The sequence below is a fragment of the Macrotis lagotis genome, chromosome X, assembly GCF_037893015.1.
Source record: "Macrotis lagotis isolate mMagLag1 chromosome X, bilby.v1.9.chrom.fasta, whole genome shotgun sequence".
Taxonomy (NCBI): Eukaryota; Metazoa; Chordata; class Mammalia; order Peramelemorphia; family Peramelidae; genus Macrotis; species Macrotis lagotis.
In genome coordinates, this window is record NC_133666.1 from 548,625,317 (window position 1) to 548,639,713 (window position 14,397).

Sequence of the window (14,397 nt, forward strand, 5' to 3'; positions counted from 1 at the left end):
GAGGAACTTATTGTTTTATTGGTTAATTGATGATTCAATTAATTGATGATTCTGACCTTTCTCTACATATACCTGAACTGGTTGATATTCTAGGATGATTTTTACCATCTTCAGGCCTAATGTCCTCTATTCGTAGGCCTGAGCCTAGGATAGCCCAGAATGGCTGCCAGTTATCTCAGACACTATGGTTTCTGGGTGAGGAAGGAGACAGAACTTGTGAAGGAGGGGGAAGGGGAAATATTTCACAGGTCAAATATTAGGCAGTATAGGGTCCACCTCTCTGTCTTCTCCTATCTGATCTATGACAGCCTCAATGAAGAAATCTCCTATTTCCCTTGACAGAGATAGGGACAAAAGGAAGACAAAGTCTCCTGAGGGGTCATGTCCTATAGAAGCAGACACCAGAAACAGAGTTGGAGTATGTGGTTTTTTTTTGGCAAGGCAATCAGGGTTAAGTGACTTGCCCAGGGTCACATAGTAAATCTCAAATGTCTGAGACCAGATTTGGACTCAGTACCTCTTGACTGCAGAGTTGGAGTTCTGTCCATTTTGCCAACTAGGTCCTTTGATTTGAAATTTATGTGAAGATATGAAATCTTTTAGAGTAGGTGATTTTCATTATTCCTGGAATATTTTATTGGATGAACAGGTCAGAGGATGCCTCTTCACAGGGTTTGATGAATGAGGACTCAATAATCTCTGTCTGTCTATCTATCTATCTATCTATCTATCTATCTATCTATCTATCTATCTATCTATTTATCTATCTTTCCCTTTCTCTGCCTATCCATCCATTTATCTGTCTCTACCTGCCTATCTGCCCCTCTCTCTCTCTTTTTCTTTCTCCTTCTCTCTCCCTCCCCATCTACCTATTGATTCTATTTATGGAATCTACCTACCTATCTATTTAATCCAACATTATATATATATATATATAATATATATATATTATATATATATAATATATATATAATATATATATAATATATTTTATATTTATATAGATATATTCAGACAAATAAAATATATCTTATTTGTACATTGTTGTTTATTAATTTAGCTGTCACTTTGGTAACTAGAAAACTCAAGGAAAGTTTGTTATTTGTATTTCATCTCTCCCATTGGATTGTTAGCTCCTAGAGGGCAGAGAATACATTTTTATCTATCTTTATATCCCTAGCATTTAGCACATAAGTTGATGCACAGTTGATCTAATAAATATTTCTTGTTGATGTTGATGTTGATGATGATGATGTGTGATGATAACAAAGATTGACTTCATAGACAGCATCATCTGGCTTAGCTTGGCCTTAACTCTTTAAATGTTTCTTTTTTTCTCTTTCCCCTTCTTAGAGTCAAGTAGGAAGGATATTGAATCTAGGGGGGAAATTTTTTTATATTGTATTTCATAGTTTAGGAAGTGAAGGTTAGGCTATGTAATGTAAAGAATGCTGGATTTAGAATCAGGAAGACCTCAATTCAAAACTTGCTTTGTGACCCTGGGCCAGTCACTTACCTTCTTTTGATATCAGTTTCCTCATCTATAAAATAAGGATAATAATAGTTCCTTCCTTGTATGGTTGTTGTAAGGATCATAAAAGATAGATATTAAGTGTTTTGCCAATGTTAAAGTCATATACATACTGTTATTATTATTATATATCTAAATAATTCAATAGATTCCTAAATTCAGATCCATAATCTCACTTAGACTGCTCTCCCTCACATAGGGCAGAGCACAGTCTTATCCTTTAGGGAAGTGATACTGGTCCCATCATGCTTAGTTCTGGACAGGGGATTTTAGGAAGAACGTTGATAACCTGGACAGCATCTAGAGGAAGGCAATCAGGATGTTTACAAGATTATATCATGTGAGGATCAAAGGAACTGAAGATGTTTAGCCCAGAGAAGAGGAGTCTAAAGCCAGGACTTTGTTAATTTGGTTTAGGGTCTCAGTAAGTATTTATTACAGAATTATTGGTTGAATGAATTATTGAACTATTGGCTTTGCCTTTTTCTGGGAATCATTTGAACTATTCTCTGTCCTCTGAGAGCTGATTTAGACCTCATGGTTTTCAAAGCCTAGCACATGTATTTTCTCATTTTCCCATTTTTCTTATTTCGCAATGACCCTGTGAGATAGTACTACCATTTTTATCATTTAGTTCCCCATTTTTTATAGTGAGGAAACAGGGAAAGGAGAAGCTAAGAGCTAGTGAGGCAGTCCAAGTATTGGAATTGCTCTTGCCTGGAAAAGGGATTATTAGACTTGTCTACGTGCCTCCAGAAGGCAACATGAGGAACAATAGGTGGAAGTTAGCAAAAAGAAATTGCATGTTTGATTGAAAAGAAAGCTTCTGAACACACAGGGCTAGCCAAATGTCAAATGGACTGCTTTAGGAGGTAGGGAATTTCCCTAACTTTAATAAGGAAAGGCAAGATTGGTATTTGAGGAAATATGGTGATTTAATAGATAGAGCTGAAGGCTTGGTTTCAAGAAGACCTGAGTTCAAATCTACCTTGGATACTAGCTGTGTAACTTGAATAAAGTGAATAAATCTCTTTGAGCCTTAGTTTCCTCATCTATAAAAAGAAAGAAGATTGGACTTACTGGCTTCTCAATTGCTTTCAACTCTTAATCTATAATCCTATCTTGCTGAGAAGGTAGAGTGAGAGGAAAGGAGAGGGGCATTATTGATCTGGTGAGAGTTGGATTAAATGACTTCTGAGGTCCTATGTAGTATTGGGAGTCTGTGTGACTCTTGCCATTGTCTCCTATAAGTCCTTCCAAAGATCTATCCAGGATGCTGGAGACCTTCTATGGAGCCTTTTATCGTTTTCTGGAAGATCAGTGCAATTATCCTCTTTGGTTGTTTTGTTTATTTAATGCTGCTTCTTTTGCATGGATCATATTGGTGATGTACTGCGACCTACTTACTCTCACCATGAACTTCTCCATTGCTTTTTGGGTCACCAGCAACTTTGACTATGGTGTTCCATGATTCGTAACCATATATCATCACCAGGAGATTTGGTGGTAAAAAAGGTAAGTCCTGTATAGAAATATATCAACACAAAATACTTTAATAGCTGCAACTGATAGCAGAAATCACTTTGTTCAATGATCCTGATTCTCAGTAATAGAAAGGGCATTAAAAAAGTCTCATCAAAGATTATAGGGTCATAGATTTAGAGCTACAATGAACCTTAGAGGATATTGAATTCAGTCCCTGATGAGGAAAGTGAGACTCAGGTTAAGTGAAATTTCAAATCTCAAATAAAACTTGAATTTGCTTCTTCCTGACTCTACAAACAGAACTCTGTCCATTACATTTCCTAAATGTAAGCACATTTCCTAATGTGCTTGGTTTTAATGTCACAAAAGATGGTATTTGCTAATGAAAGACACTGAAGAGCTAAATGGCACCAAAGTGCTGGGCCAGGAGTCAGGAAGACTCCAATTCTTTTTTTTTTTTTTTTTTTTTTTTTTTTTTTAGTTTTTGCAAAGCAATGGGGTTAAGTGGCTTGCCCAAGGCCACACAGCTAGGCAATTATTAAGTGTCTGAGGTTGGATTTGAACTCAGGTACTTCTGACTCCAAGGCCAGTGTTCTATCCACTGTGCTACCTAGCTGCCCCAAATTCTTTTTTTTTTAATTAAAGATTTTATTTATTTTGAGTTTTACAATTTTCCCCCCAATCTCACTTCCCTCCTCCCCCCACAGAAAGCAATTTGTCAGTCTTTACATTGTTTCCACATTGTACATTGATCGAAATTGAGTGTGATGAGAGAGAAATCATATCCTTAAAAAAGAAACATAAAGGATAAGAGATAACAAGATCAGACAATAAGATAGCAGTTTTTTTCTAAATTAAAGGGAATAAGACTCCAATTCTTTTGTTCAAATCCAGCCTCAGATGCTTCCTAGCTCTGTGACCTGGCCCAAGTCACTTAACCCTGTTTGCTTCAATTTCCACATCTATAAAATGAGAAAGAAATGGGAAAACACTACAGTATCTCTTCCAAGAAAACTCCAAATGGGGTCACAAGGAATCAGACACAATTGAACTGGTTCTTCAAGTGTTTCTATTTGCAAGTGACATTGGATGGAAAGTAATCAAACCTTAGAATAATACTCTTAAGGTCTTCTTAAGTAGATCCACAATCATTGACCTGTTGAGATGAATTCATCACAAAATCATGTTGACTGATTGAGTTCATTACAAACTTATGATATTTAATTCCAAATGAATTTTCACTGCTTTATGGAGTATACAGTGATGTGATAGACTTAAAGAAATGAAGGGGAAGGTCCATTCCAGGAACTGGGGACAGAAGAAATGGCACAGAGACAGAATAGGAGATAGATGAAGGTCGATCCATTTTTACTGGAATGATGAGTATGTGAAGGGAAATTGAATGAGATACAACTCATTTCAAGTTAGATTAAGAAGAGTTTTGTGGGGCAGCTAGGTGGTGCAGTGGATAGAGCACAGACCCTGGAGTCAGGAGGACCTGAGTTCAAATTAATAATTACCTAGCTGTGTGGCCTTGGACAAGCCACTTAACCCCATTTGCCTTGCAAAATCCTAAAAAATAAAAAATAAAAAGAGTTTTGAATCTCAGGGAAATCGGGAAGACAAGGGGAAGGGGATTCTAGCCTACCTGTCACCCAGAGTCTAGGTTCCTTCTCAAGGGAGTCCAACTATAGCATAGTACAGAGTCTGGAAGAATTTAGGAATCTGTGGAGAGCATGGTTAATCACACTGTTCTTAGTAAAAAAAATGATCAAGAACAAAAAAAGTTTGGTATTAAAATATTTTAATAGCGCTTGTTTTACCTTTTATTTCTTTAATATTTTAATGTTTTATAATGTAACATTAGCAATATTTACATATACTTTATAAATAAACAATTTTTAAAAAGTGATAGGAGTACAATGTCAAAATAATTTGGAGAAATTGGCCTAGGTCATCTAGAGTTTAAGCTAGCATGTATTAGGGTCTAAGGTAGTTGCCTCTCAACAGTTTCATACTGAACTGAAATAGGCCTCCTTGCAAATTATAGTCACCACTTCTAATCTCTTCTTCTCTCCTCTCCCTCCTCCCCTCCCCAAACAGCAGAGAAAGAAAAAGTATGTTTCCAAATCCAAATGAAATGTTTCTGAGGTTTCAAACAGTGATTGTTATATTTAATCTAGGTAAACAAGTGGAGACCTGAGTTTGAATCTTGCCTCAGGCTATGTGACCCTGGGGAAGTCACTTAACTTTTTTTAATCCTTCATTTCATCATCTGTAAAATGGGGATAATAACACAGACCTCAGGACTGTTGTGAGTATTTAATGAGGTAACATGTAAAATGCATTACAAACCTTAAAGTACTTCTTAAATGCTGTTGTTGATGATGTTATTTTATCTCCCTTGTATATATGGTCCCATCCCATAGATTTGGGGGATGGGAGAAAGAGACACCTGGATCAGATGCATAACAATGATGGGATTAAATTCTTCACTTTCTCACTCATTCTGCTCCAGAAGGGAAAATTCGAGATGACTTTCATTGAATTTTTGTTATGTATGTACCAAATAGATGACTTTGCAAAGCCTGGGAAAGGTCACCTCCATTGAATTCTGGTATGGGGTAATTCTAACAGTCACAGTAGCCCCAGATCATTTGAGAGGGTCCCAGACCCCAGCACCTTGTCTGTCCCAGACTTAGCCCTTTGCTGGACTGTGGACTCCCTGGTGGGGAAGTGGGGTGGCGCAGATACTTAACAACTGGTCTGAGTCCTGTTCAGTGTATTCTGTGGGTTCTCTAGAATTGAATTCTTTTCCACTCTCCTGCCCCTCAAGCTCTAATGTCTTAGGGATGCTTTGGGATGGGAAGTTGTAAATTAAACTACCATGGACAAACCTCAACTGCTCATCCTCACAGGACTGAGAGTGGAGACCTGCCCTGGCTGAATTGGATTTGCTGAATTTCTGCCACTTCATTACCTCCACCCCACAGAATCCAGGATTGGATTAATTGTTTTTTTCAGAATTCCTATCCTGTATAATGCATCTCATACAAATCAGATAACATTTCCTTGGTTGTGTTGCTCATTCAAAATTGTTTTGTTTTATCCTGTATATTTTATTTTTATCTTAATTTTTTTCTTACCTATGATGAGCAGGGTCCTCCAAAGTTTAGCCCCGTCATGTGGCATCTGGGTCTCAGGGTGGTGCTGTGGTTTCCTAAGAGGTTTGTGAAACTATGAGTAAGGAGAGTTTGAAGTCATCAGTTTGGATATTGAAGTTTTCTGAGAATGATGGCTAAGTTAGGAAGAGCTAATGGGGAAGATTTTAGATCATTCAAAGTCATGGAGATTAGTTAGTATTCCCTGGAGGTTAGGAGATTGCCAGTGCCAAGGATAGAGAAAGAATGGTGTAGACTTCAAAGGAAAGTTTGGTTTTTTCCCCCTAGCTCAAGAATTCTGAGATTTTAAGAATACTCTTTCTCTTTATACCAGGCTCAGAAAGAATTGTAGTTAATCATGCAAATAAAAAGCTTTCATACTAGAGCAAACCCTGTACTCAGAGAATGTATTTAAGAATTTGTGTTTTCCCTTCTCTAATCTATTGAGCATATCCACAGTTCCTTCCTGTGTTGAACCGAAGCTTATCAAAGTAAAGTATACGGTCAGAGGATAAATGACCCATGTGCAGATGACGTCTTTCCTGTTCTTTCTTGACCCTCTCCCTCCCATTCCTGCCATCCCCCCAACTCCTCAGCCTCCTGCTATTTCTGATAACTTGTTGGCCCAGCTATTTCATCTGTAGGCTAACTACCTAGAGATAAGATGGCTCTCTTCCTTACAGTATTTCTGCCCACTCTGCTCTTTCATTCAGGAATATATCAAGATTTATTTGTTGCATGTGGCATTAGGGAGAAGTCATTGAGAATAATCTCAGGGAAGGAGACACTTGAGAATGAGGTGCCTCAGCTGGCTTCAGCAATAGTGAAGATCTACCCAAACCACCATAAAGGCCAGTGGGAGTCAATGCTTTTGCTATAGGATGAGAAGAGCACTCTGTAATATCAATATTTAGTAATATCAACCATCAGGAACATCTTCTCAAGAGCCAATGATGCTTGCGGAAATATTACCGTAGTACTGTAAGTGCTGGTATAGGAAGAAAGCAGAAGAGGAGAAGTTATCTAGTATGTTAACCTATAAGTCAATTCATATAATATTTGTAATGGGAAAGGAAGGGCACCCTGATCCTTGCTCAGTATTAGGTAATAAGAGCTCTTGAGCAGTTAGGCACCAAGGCCAGATTTCTCATTATTCCCCCTTCTCCTTCCTGCCAGCTGCTACTCCTGGCAGTAGCTTCCCTGGCCACCTGTGCTTGATAAGTGGCCAGATGCCAATTGGTTGTTTGGACAAAGGTATTTGGAAGGTGGAGGAGAGGAGGAGGGGACAGAACAAGCAATGGAGCTAGGCTGTACCTTCAATGACCAGCACCCAGATCTTTCTATGTAGGGGCCATGACCCCATGAACACAGAGGGGCTCAACTTTCCAGGTAAAGATGTTCAAATCCTATGTATGTATTCTTGTTTAGAAAAACATTCATTTGTTCAATATTCAGAGCCTACTTTGTGCAGGATATATTGTCTTATCAGGTAGCAGCATTCCCACACATTTTTCAACCTATGATAGGAGGGAATAAATATTTCTGTTTCTTACAAGGCAATGGGGTTAAGTTACTTGCCTAAGGTCACACAACTAGTAAATAGCAAGTGTCTGATATTGAATTTGAACTTAGCTCCTCCTGACTCTGACTGGTCCTCTATCCACTGGGCCACCTACCTGCCTCAGAACAAACATTTAAGTGCCTGCCAAGTGTACATACTTTACAGATATTGTTTCATTTGATTCTGGGATGGGGGGGTGCTATTGTTACCCCCATTTTATGGATGGGGGAAACTAAGGCAAACAAAGATTAAATGAATCACATAGATAGTATGTGAGGCTGGATTTAAACTCAGATCTTGACCTCAGACCTGTTATTCACCTCACTGCTTTCCATAGCTATAGCTGCCAATACCTCTAGTTTAGGTAAAGGAAGGCAGAAAAGTTGTGTGGGGATGGGTTGAAGGGGCAAGAGGGAATTAAGAGGTGATGGAGAACCTGATTGCTAAGGAGTGGGTTGATTTAATCCAAATTTGTCTATATAGCTATTGTTGATGGAAAATATATTGAAACTGATGTGATGGATACATTTGGTTGTTAATGAAATGCTTTTGCCTACCTCCACATTACTTTGTATTTACTTTGTTTATATTTTACATCTTTTAACATGTATATATGTCTAGAATGTAATCTTCTTGAAGGCAGGGATTGCTTCTTTTTTATCTTTGTATTTCTATTTCTTAGGATATTATCTGGCATAAAGTAGGTGCTTAATAAATGTTGAAATAATTGAATGAATCCAGTTCTTTTTTCCCCTCTACTTTCTATTTTTTTCTACTATAATTACCAGGTTCATAGCATGTAATCGGTTCCTATTTTATGGGGAGGTACAAAAGGGATAAATATGAAAACATATTTTCAAAGTGTTTTTGAAAACTTATAGTGAGGAAAAATTATAACAAAACTCAAGTTCAGCAAATAGATTTTTCTCTTTTTATTAAAAAAAATTTGGAGACTCAATCTTTCCTGAATAACTTACTGAAGCATGAAGATCTTGGTTTATAGACTTTATAGTTATCAACAGAAAAATCATGCTCCCTTGAAATTTATTTAATTGTCTATACTAAAGGTTTACATTATTTTCTAATCTCCATTGTACCAATCACAGGGGCATTTCTCTTTTAGTCATTGCTGGTAATATTCTTGTTAGAGTCCTTCTCAATAGGCTGATCCTTCATCTGGAAGCCAGTGTGATTTCAGAAAGGGTCAAGGAACAGTTGATATAGTGTTTGCTGCCTGACAACTCCAGGAAAAATGCCAGGAACAGAACAGACGTCTGTATACAGCATTTATAGATCTGACCAAGGCCTTTGATCCCATCAGTCATGAGGGTTTATGGAAAATTATGTCAAAATTTGGTTGCCTGGAGAAGTTCATCAGTATTGTACATCAGATTCATGATGGCAAGCATGCCCAAGCTCTGGATAGTGGATGATGCTCTTGAGATTTCCCAGTCATCAATGGAGTGAAACAAGGATGTGTCCTTGCTCCCATACTTTTTAGTATGATGTTTTTTTGTTTTTCAGTCATGTTATCAAATGCCTTTACTGATGATGAACATGGCTTCAAGGTCAATGGCAAATTCTTCAATTTGAAAAGGTTACAAACCAAGACCAGAGTGGAGGGAGTGTTGGTGCATGATCTTGTGTTTGCAGATAATTGTGCACTCAAGGCAGTCTCTGAAGCTGAGATGCAACTCGGCTGTTTATGCTTATTTTGGTCTAACAATTAACACCAAGAAAACACAAGTGCTCCATCAAACAGAACCACATCATCCATATGTGAAACCATTGACTGTAGCAAATGGAGAAGTTTTGAGTACTATACATAAGTTCACTTATCTTGGCAGTGTCCTTTCCAGGGAGGTACACATTGACAATGAGGTTGACACTTGTATTGCCAGAGCTACTCAATATTTGGGAGGCTCTGAAAGAAAGTGTGGGAGAGAAGAGGTATCAGACTGACTACCAAACTGAAATTCTACAGAGCTGTTGTGTTGACTTCATTGCTATATGCCTGTGAAACCTGGACAGTCTACCAGCACTATGTCAGGAAACTGAATCGTTTCCATTTAAATTGTCTTAGGAAGATTCTGAGGATCACCTGGCAGGAGAAGGACACTGAGGTCCTTTTTTTTTTTTTTTTTTTTTTTGCAAGGCAAATGGAGTTAAGTGGCTTGCCAAAGGCCACACAGCTAGGTAATTTTTAAGTGTCTGAGGACTGATTTGAACTCAAGTACTCCTGACTCCAGGGTTGGTTCTCTATCCACTGCGCCAACTAGCCACCCCCACCGAGGTCCTTTCTTGAGCTAAACTGCCCAGCATTCCAACATAACTAGAGAGTGTAACTGCAAATGGCCTGGACATGTTGTTAGAATGCCAGAAGTACACTTGGCAAAAAAAAAAAACAAAACAAACAAACCTATTTTGTGGAGAATCACACAGGGCAAACACTCACAAGGGGATCAGAAGAAGAAATACTGAGACAACTTGAAGATCTCATTGAAGAACTTTAGATTACATGGATTACAGCATGGGAGACACTGGCATAGGACCACCCAGTATGGCTTGCCCTCATCTGGGAGGGTGCTGCACTGTATGAGGAAGGCAGAATTGAAGCGGTTCAAAGGAAACATGAAAAATATAAGTTTAGTGTACCCACCCCAGGTGTTCACATGGACTATTTGTGCCTAACCTGTGGTAGAGCATTCTGAGCTCGTATTGGTCTGATCAGCTACAGTCAGACACACTGTAATTTATCTCAATCATAGTGATGTCATTTTGGTCTCTTTCAGTAACAAAGGACAAGAACCAACCAATCTCCATATGAAGGAGGGAAAATCCTATATTTACTATCGATGTTTATGTCTTTCTACCAGATCGATAACTAGCAATTTTGGTACCTAGGGCAACCAAAGTGACAGGGATAGGGGATAGCTTGTAAAAGGAGGAAGAGTGATCTTGGACATTGAAAGGTTTCTAAATTATTAAAAGGGGAGGAAGTGCTTTAGGTATAAAGCCCTAAGGGCAAGGTGGAACAGAATCAGCCATTTGATCCAAGTTGATACTGCTTCATACACTAAATTTGCCTGCCAGGACAAAGCTTCAGATACCTGGCCCTTGTTTGTAGATAATACACAGTTAGTAGGGAGAGGCAGCATACAGGAATTCAAAATGATCTTTATGGATTAGAATATTGATTTAGATAAAAAGATGAATTTTTGAGAATAATATAAAGTTTAGCATTTATTTCTTTCAAAAATCAATTCCACAATTACAAGTTGGGGAGAGAAAGTAGTTCAACCAAAAATGGTCTGGGGATTTTCCTTGGAGAGATCACCCTTGGAATACTGTGTTTAGTTCTGAGTATCACATTTTAGAAAGAATGTTGATAAGTTGAAGAGCATCTAAATTAAATCAATAGCCTCTAGACTGTATGATGAAACTTGGCTGAATGAACCAAGGATGTTTGTTTACCTTGGAAAAGAAGAGGCTAGGGGCAGCTAGGTGGTACAATGGTTAGAGCATTGGACCTGGGATCAGGAGGACCTGAGTTCAAATTGCCTTGTAAAAACAACAACAAAAAGGAGACTGTCAGAGGTGGGGATGAGGAAAGTCATGATTTCTATCTCAGGATTAGATTTGTTCTGTTTGATCAGAGAAGGCAGACCTGGGCAGAAAAGACAGATTTTGTCTTAAATAAAGAAATACTCCTCAAACTTAGAGCTACTGGAAAGAAAATATTTAAAATAATAGCACTTATTACTCAGGGTTGCGATGATATGTTGAGATAATAGTTGGATAGTGTTTAGCAAAGTTGGAGCTATAGAAATGCCACTATTCTTTTAATTAAGTAGTAGGTTTCTGTATCATTGGAGGTCTTTAAGCAAATGTTGGGTGGACATTTGACTAATTTGTTGTAGTGGGGAGTCTTACTCATGAATTGGACAAACTAGCAGATAAGGTCTCTTCCTCTGAAATTCTGTGATTCTAGATATCGCTGTTTCTTTCCTTTCTCTCCCTATATAAAGTGTTTTATTTCCATGAACTTGTATATGATAGAGATCTCTAAGAACAGATTTGATCAAACTCTCAGTGAAGCATACTTAATTGCTTCCAAAGGAAGTCAAAATACAAACACAATGGTATAGATATAGAGATCTCTACCAGTCCATGAAGAGATGAATTCTTTGACTACAGCCACATATAATGATAATATGGTCACACTTTTATTAGTCAGATAGATATATTTATTAGATAGGCATATTTATCTACCTAATATATTTGTGTCTTATATTAAGTGCTATGTATTTAGCACTGGAAGACCAAATAGTCCCTGCCCTCAAGGAGCTTATTTTCTATTAAGGTAAGACCATACAGAAAAGGGAGCTAAAGGGGGATAAGATGAGGTACTTCTATGGGGACTTACTTGGTAGTATGCAGGTAAATGCTTAATATAGCAGTTCTCTGAAAAAAAAATGTACCCATGGCCCACTCATAAGAGTAATCTCACACACATTTTCTCTTATCATTTTCTCAATTCTAAGCAGTCAATAAAACAATAAGGTAAGCACTGATTTGCAACATTTGCTAATTTTCTAGGTATGAATGCTTCCACTGAAAACTGAACAATCAGAACCTAGTAAAATCCAGATGTTGCCCCTGTATCCTGTCCCTGTGCCCTATATAGGTGAACCATTTCTAAACCCTCCCAATAATCCCCTTTTAAGCTCCCATTGATGGATTTGCTTCCTCTGTTAGAAAGCCTACTTCTTGAGAGACTTTCTCACGTGCTTTTGTTTGAATCTCCAGTCTTAGCTTAATGCCTGAGATATCATCAATGCCTTCTCATTTTATGTATTCAGTATCCAAAAAGTCAAATGACTGTGTCTTTAATTCTTTTGAAGGAGGTAAAACATGCATGTAGGTTTGAGTGGGCTAGACTAGATATGATTAATAAGTACAGTATGAAGCAAAACCAAGCTCAGAGACTTTGAGAGAATCCTTTGGAAGCAACAGGCGACTTGTTCTATATATTGAAATTTATTTTTATTTTTTCTTTGCCCTTCCCATGTATGTACATGTGTAAAATCATTCTATACATAATTCTATTTATCAATTACTTCTTTATACATTAGCATCTTCCTTCATATGTCCTTTGAAGTTAATTTGGATATTTATAATATTTATGATTTATAATATTTATAATGACTTAAATCATTCAAAGTTGTTCTTAAAATAATATTGCTGATACTGTATACAATATTCTCTTGGTTCTACTCATTTTGCTCTTTTTTATTTTTATTCTATTTTTGTGTAAGACTATCCATGTTTTTCTAGTAATATTGAGCATTGTAAGAACATTTCTTATAGCCCATTAGTATTCCCAGCAATACCATTACTAGTTCTATTTCCAAAGATGGTTAAGTATGGTAAATAGAGCACCAGCTCTATAGTCAGGAGGGCCTGAGTTCAAATCCGATCCTAGACACTTGACACTTAATAGCAATGTGACCTTGGACAAGTCACTTAACCCTGGATTGCCTTAAATCCAGGGTCATATCCAGTTGTCCAGATCCATATCTAGCTGTAGAGGAGCTCTGGAGGAGAAAATGAGACTGGTGACTTAAATTACACTCTTCACTCAAATACAATTCATTTACTTGCCATGACATCACCACCCTGATGTCATAGCCTTCTTTGAGAATGAAGGACAAACAACATCATTAGGAAAAAAATCCAAGGAATGTTCTAAAATATGTTCTATATGTTCTAAAATATTTAAAGCAGCTTTCTTTGTTGGGGCAAAAAAACTGGAAATTGCAGGGATGTATATTAAAAATAAAAAAAAATTCTGGAACAGAGTTTAGAGAGGAACAAAAAAGCCTAAAATGAAAAAAGTCATCTTTTAAAATTCTATGTTTTCAATTTCAATTTTGCAAATTTTTTCCTTTTCTTATTTTGATTAGGTTACTCTAAGAAACTTCTCCCAGGTGACCTAGTTTTTCCAGCGTTGTGGGATCCCCTCAAGTGGCATCTATGTCTGAGCTCAGAATGTCCTCTAATGACAAGCCACATTAGCTAGAATGAGCCCCAGACCAGGAGTCTGCAGACTAGTGTTAAAATCTGACCCTGCCATTTCAGCCCCATTCTCTGGGCTTTTGGGTCCTTATCTGTGAAATGAGGCTGAACTAAGTGACTTTTAGGATCTCTCCCAGCTCTAATCTATGGTCAAATGTTATGTGACCATTTGAGACTTGACCAATCTAAGTCATCTTAATAAGGAGTTCCCAAGAAGAAAATTTACAAAATTAATTACACATGAATTACCCCAATGCAATGATTTTCTTCCCCTGACAATATTTAGTCAATGAATGAGGATATACAGGAGCAACTAGGTGGTTTAGTGGATAGGGCTCTGGGCTGGCAGGTCATCTAGCTTTATCCAGCCCCTTTTCCTCTTCTGAGACTCATTCGCTTCATCAACAAAATGTGGGAAGTAATGATATTTATTCCTTGGATTTGTTGTGAGGATCAAATGAAATATAGGCATATCTTAGAGATATTGTGACCTACAAAATAGAAAACAGACATATTAATTTCAGGGAACACTTCCACTTAGGGTGGGCATAATGAACTAGATGGTATTGTAGATAGAAGGC